Source organism: Opisthorchis viverrini, assembly GCF_000715545.1.
Source record: "Opisthorchis viverrini unplaced genomic scaffold opera_v5_253, whole genome shotgun sequence".
NCBI lineage: Eukaryota > Metazoa > Platyhelminthes > Trematoda > Opisthorchiida > Opisthorchiidae > Opisthorchis > Opisthorchis viverrini.
In genome coordinates this window covers 326,327-333,339 of record NW_008751909.1, presented here as the reverse complement: position 1 = coordinate 333,339, position 7,013 = coordinate 326,327, and positions in this window count along the sequence as shown.

Genomic DNA, 7,013 nt, shown 5'->3' with positions numbered 1-7,013 from the left:
ATACATCGATCAGGGGAAATATATTATGAAGCCAAATCAAGTGGCACTGATAAAAAACAAATCGGGAACGTATAGTAAGTATGTAGTATTCAGAACCATAATGGTTTAGTCCATAATGTTAGGTCACCAAGCCTTGGTGTAAATGTCAAACAACAGCGTGAGCGTAAGATTAGTCACTAGTTATTTTGTTCATTCGATACCGATGAGTACGAGACCGAATGCGCATACGTGTACCTGGAGATAAAACTGTTTCCAAAGGACCTGGTTGAATATATAACGTGGCGAACTTCAACAGGTGTTTTGATGCACATTTCTGAACGAAAAGAATAAACTCTATTTTGACGATCTGGGACATGCTCATTATTTCGGCCGCAGATACAGTCGACTTGGTGAAAGAGGGCCCCGTCTCCTTCTTCATTGTTGTTCGCACTTGCGTTGCCTCTTGAACAAACAACGGATTCCTATTTATTTTTGAGCGCTAGATTCAGGCTGCGCATATTTAAGGAAAGATATCTTTTGAATAGCCGACTAAGCTTTAAAGGCCGAAATGAAATAATTTTACCCTTGTTCTTGTTTTCCAAATACCCGTCAATAAAAGATACCCGTTCGTCACTGTTTCTGAAAAAACGTTGGGAGGCAGAAACTACCTGTGTGTGCGCCTTCTTCAAAGTTTAACGGTCAATCTCAAAATACTATCTATGCAGATATCTAAGAATTCATCGAATCTGGTCAAATATCCAGTGCTTCGCTCATATAAACACACTCTATGTGGTCACGCGGATATCCACGAGCTTTGTGATATACAAATTGTTATTTTGTATAAAAAGAGCCACCATGGTGCCCACATTCAACTGGATTCCTTTTCAAGTCTTTGAATATAGAATGGCGTGGAAGCGGCTATCGTGCAAAATGTGCGTAAATCTAAGAGTATATTTTTGTAGCGTCAGACTTATCGCTGGCGCTGAAGTGCCGTGAAAGTGGTTGCGGCTTATGTGCACAAAAATTCTACCGTTTCTTATTCTTTCCGACCTTTATTAGGTCTACTTCCCTCGTGGTTGTGTGGCAGTTAAGCATCAGCATATATTACTGGTATACTGCTGCCAACTTCCGCGGTCTTGTACAGGTCTACGGAAAGCTCTCGTCTGAGTTCATCACATCAGCTGGTGTCAGACAGGGCTGTCCTCTTTCACCTCCCGCTTAAACTTCGTCATCGATGCAATCATGGAAGGATCACCATCAACCTCTGATGCCTGTGGGGTCGAAGTGCTCCCTGGGTGTCTGCTCACAGATATCGAGTACGCAGACAAAATAGCTCTTCTTGGATCTGACCCCGTGGTAATGCAAAAAATATTAAATAATCTAAATATTTCTGCCTCATGGTTCGGCTTGCGCTTCACACCTGAAAATGCGCTGCAAAGTGCCACTGCAAGAGTGAGTGGGCTCAAACACTAACCTCATTCTTGCGGATGAACCGACTGAGGTAATGGACAAACCTGTTTACCTGGGCAGCTGTATCAGCCCCGGTGGTATCGCGAGAGAGGATAGTTCCATCCGGATTAGGAAGGATAGAGCAGCCTTTGTGAACCTGCGTCATCTGTGGCGTAGGCGTGACATCAGCTCCTCTGTCAAGGGTCGAGTTTACAATGCTGCGGTTCAGAAACCTGGCCGCTGCGCGACGAAGACGTCAAGAGATTTGCATTATTTGACATTGATGTCCTTCGGAGCCCTACACTGGTGGAACACCGGATCAGCAATGCTGAAGTACGTAGAACGGTATTCGGAAGAAACAATTCACCCTCAATAGATGAACTGATCACAGTGCATCGGTTGATCTGGCTTGGCCTCAATCTGCGTATGCCAGTCGACGGACAACCCGTGAAGGGTGGAAACGAGCCAGAGGAGGTCAAACAATGACTTTCCAACGAAGTATAAAAGCCATTACCAGCAAACTCATCTGCGCTAGTCATTGGCGTCTTCCTGGATGGGGACCCCGAGACGGGCCATCTCAACGGTTAGAGACGTTGTCAGAAATGACCCAGTGTCGCCTTCAATGACGCTCGTACATCCAAGCTATTGCCTTCAGTGCATAGCTCCGTCCTCAATTTCGCCCCTAACAGTGCTGTATTTACGCACCAATTTATGAGCTCCCGCCTCCAATGTGCAGCTACTTACCCTCTCTCCCAAAATCATCGGTGAACGAACGAATGATGATGGTGATCATTATGATGAGGTGGAAAGCAGTCCCTGCATCTTCTACATTTGACTTCCGAAATGGTTCCATCACCTCGGTAGTCAATAAACCACACCATTACTGGACTGATCCACAACATATATGAAAACTAACATTGAATGGGGAAGTATTGAAAATGGCCGAATAGAGCATGCAGGGTGTATTGTTAGAACCGAAATGAGAAGATTCTTGTCCTACAAGATACCAGTGACAAATTGATGGGGTCAGCTACGAAAGGTCGATACAAGAGAAAAAAAGAGCTTAAAAGTTACAGGAGCTTTCAAGGACAGGGGTTAGGTGAATTTACGATCACCTAATCCGTATTCAGTGTAGGTTTCTACCGCATGGTTTTTTTTGGTAAGCCTTATTAACCACATGTAGCAAAATAGTAAAACGAGAAGCGCGTCTGGATTATTCGAAGTTTATCCACTTTTGTATCACCATCCCCGTTTTACTAGCAAAACTTAGAGTAGCAGCCGTCAGAACCAGGACACAAATCGTTCCTAATCCTATCAAATTCTAATAAGACCTGGGGATACGAATTATTTGTCCGACCCAACGCAAAGGCTTCCTCTTTCGAAGCTTCACTTCACAGGAAAAGAAGGTCAGGGACAGAGACATTTCATAATTTAAAAACACCACATTCCATCTCCAATGGAAGTTCGATTTAAAGATGTCAGAGCGCAGGTCACATATTGCCCTAATCAGCAGCAATAATAATATTTGTGTATCGATATATTAGATGGTTAATATACCCAGCCATGTATAGACATAATTTGCAAATTCAACATGATGCACCGACTTGGGTATTAATCAGCTATCAGGTACACTGTACATCGTGGGTTTACTTTATCCTTGCGTGGCCCGGCTTTGTTCTACGCAAATAATGCTGTTTGATTTATTATTACGATTATTAGTATAACTATTGTCTATAAGACTACGAATTTGATTGATTTAGCTTGCATGCTGTCTTTTAGCTTCAAAAACAAAACTCCTTAGTTGATCGAAAGAATCCATGTCACTTTTCAGTATTGAGTGGGGCAGTCGCACACACACACACACACACGCACATGAAGGATAACTTCGTCGCGCGATCTCCCACATACCTTTCTCGCTGCTGATTGGCTCATGAATTTGGTTACTGGTCGGTTGGTTCATAAATCTACTGTTGTTTTTCTCTTTAGTGTGTTTTCTTCGCGGCCAGGCAGTCAGTTGACTGCATGCGCCTACATTGTGCAAACAGTCAATAGTTCACTTACACCAAGTTTCTCATTCATCTGGGTTCAAACGAAACGTTGCATTATACTAGAAAAAATGCCCTCGCAGTTTGAAATTTTGCTTGGGATTTTTGACCAGGAAATACAAAATGACCGAAGCCGAGAGACCAAAAGTTAACCTGGAAATATTTTTCCACTTTTATCAATCGTTTTAAGAAGTCCTTGTTCCTTTGAACTGTAAAGTTGATCCCGCGAAGCACCTGAAGGGGTAAAAGGACAGAAGCTCAAACAACTATGAGACATCTTTTATTAATGCACTACTCATAAGGTTGCTGAAAATCCGTTGACAGCCCACGACCGGTTTTGCCTGAGAACATCACAAACGAGAGATTCAGCTGGGTTCCAGGTGAGTCTCTCGAAAAACTAAATTAGTTTGCAAATGAGTGCATATTCGCTAACTGTGAGACATGTCCATACTTTGGGACACGACAGCAGCCGCGAAATGGCCAAAGATTTCATTTTTGCCAAGCAAAACTAGCCAGAAAATCGGCTAACCTACTTCTGAGTAGAAGCCAATAGAGTGAGCTATTCCCCTGGAATTTGAGTGACCAAATTCAGCATACCACATCTTGATGGGAGAATGATATTCTATTGACTTCTTTCGAGGCTGAGAATGAAATTGAAAATGTCACCGGACGGGATTTCACTCAGCCCATGCGTCAAAAACGGCAAATTCTTATTTGTTGAATATCATGCTACGTAAACACAATCTTGCGCAGAAGCCATACCCGTTTTCAATTCCTGATTCAACAACCATACATTTATAGAAACAAGGGCGAATGGAAAACTCCAGGGAGGAATTCCTATAGCTAACATCTTGGCAGTCCGTTTCTATTTGAACCCAGCAAAGTTTGCAGTCTGCGCCCTTAGGATAGAGATCTACTCTTCGCACAAAGCCTACTGACCTTCAGTTGTATCACTTTCCGGTAGACCAACCCTGCTTTTACAAAATCTAACTTGAAATCGCACAGGTTGTAAGCACAACTCGATAGTGAGCATACAGTTGATGCTTTCCTTCACAATTCGTACAATTAGAGATTCACTGAATCAAAGCATTCATTCCAGCGGAGTTAACAAGTTCCTCGCATTGACCCAGTGGCCGTTGTTTGAGATGGGGTAAAAATTCTATTCACGAGATACGCCAGCCTAACATTAGATGGCCTGTTTTTTCGAGTCAGCGACGCAAACAATTCAGAGTATTCTGATCCCGAAGAAACAATGTTTCTGAAGTTAGCAATCCAGCCAAATAGTCCAGGTCCTTAGGCAAGCGCATCTCAAAACTGCGACAAAGTCATTCGAAAGTGCTCCATGGGACACAGAAGATGTGATGTGAGGATTCTGATTGCTATTCACGTAAACTATACATCATCTTTGGAAACTGTAACTTCGGGAATTTTCGCATCTACTCTGAAATCATGGGAGTCTCATCCGGCTACACTGAAACTGTCCCGGTAAACATGAAATGGAACCTTCTTCCAAGAACGTTCATCAGAGTCTTACCATACCGTGCAAGTTTGGAGTGGTTTGTAAAAATTCATTGCAAGTAATCCATACTTACTCACATTTCAATCGAGTTGTCAATTGTTATGTAGGTTTGCTTGACTACCTACGTGTAAGGAAATGCCAAAAGACCAAGAAGTTGGGTTGTTTTTGTTGAATCTGCTATGCCGTCGGAGACAAAATGGGAACCAGTCCTCCTAGATCTGGGTTAAGTTTGATCACGCGGTTGGAAACTGACCGAATTGACAATGTTGGTTGGTCAGCAAGTTTCATTTTGCTTTATCGTCACGAATACTGATCTTTGCATGATGGTAAATACGTAAACCACGAGTCAAACAGTTTATAGGAATGGAAATTAGTCAGTGACAAGTCAAATTATATTGATTTTGTTCTTTTCTTAGAGCTATGGGATTTTGGTACCTATTAGCGTTTGATATTTACAGAGGACCGCAACAGACTATGAAAATGAAGCATTTCACTCGAGGTTCGCGGTGGGATTGGTGGGTCCCTTCGAGTATGGATCCTTTTACCAGAAAGGACAAATCTGTACGGATCCCACGAGTGGTTCTCTTATTGAGGGAGCACCATATAAGCAACTAGATGAAGGTTTTTATCCAATTGTATCAAGCGGGTATCTGCACCACACCGCGAAAATGAATAGACCGGACCCTATATTCAGTTGAAGGTAACATACGTGCCAAACTGATGTCGTACCGGTGTAACGTGATATTCTTGGTGGGGGAGGCACGCGAGTAGTATGTTTTCTCGTAAATCCGCTTTCCGTCTCTTGAAAAGTGAGATCCTTTACGGAATTTGTGGAGTCGCTTTGCAGCATTCGCTTGGATTTGAGTAACAGTCAATGAATATACAGAAAAGGTTAGGAAGATGCGTTTAAAGAGTGGATGGATATTCAGTTTTTGTAAACCACATGCATATGAGAGTTCTGCTTCACTGTTCAATAGTCTGTAATTGTTCAGTTGGCATTTTCTAATAAATAATTCCGCAGCAAATATCTTCTTTCACCGGGACGCTAGTTGCCTCCCCTGGAAAGACATTCAAATCTGTAGGCCGACTCATGATTACGCGGTAAGGCTACCCCATTACCCATATTTTCTTTTTCGATGGGATATGGTGTTAACGGCCGACAAGATGAAGGGCTCGTTCGGACCATTTTCAAGGACTCAGCAAAAATCTGATCAATTGATAGACTTTTCGAAAGCGACAGTGTCCTGCATAGAGGTGTATTTCCGTCCGTATGCCCAGTATTTGACCATAGCAACGCAGGGAAGAGATCTCGTGAAACGTAACTGCAACATGAGACGGAATTCATGCAACATATTCGATCGAAGGGCATTAAAAAGGGGTGATTTACTTGAGATTCATTTGAGGTATCCAGTAGTAGTCACTCAGTTCGCAAGTAAGTGTGCTTCGTCACTTTCAAACGGGTTAGTCTCCAACTAAAACTTAGTGTTGATGGAAAAACATGGGCTGCGTCGACGTGATGCAACCAGTGGATGATGGGTTGATTCAATGGTCGATTCAATGGGTTGCTTTATGCAACACAGTCCGATCATTGAGGATCGTGATTCGGTCAATTGTGTTTTGGGCCACTGGATTAGCGTGAGTTTGTGTGTACCTGTGTTGGAGTAGCAACTAGGTTAGCCGGTTGATTCCATTGATGTCGTAGAGCTTTTTGAGAGCGGCAGGTGCACAGTTAGGTGAAGTTTGAGTAAGCGTTAAAATTTCTGAGGTTAGTCCAACTACAGGGAGTAGTCTAATGCGGCCACGTCACTATGGCCGACACAGCACTCACGTTAATTTTCGGAGTTTGGTCACACGAATTCTGGATAAGGATGAATGGGTTTTGGGTGAAGGCCCAAATATTACTTCTTATCGACTGCAGTCGACTGGGGGGGGGCGATTTCCATTTTGACTGATTTCTGTGTCGTCTCCGGGTGGGGGGGGGGAACTTGGTATACTGTTTGTGTTAGGTAACTGGCGCCTCT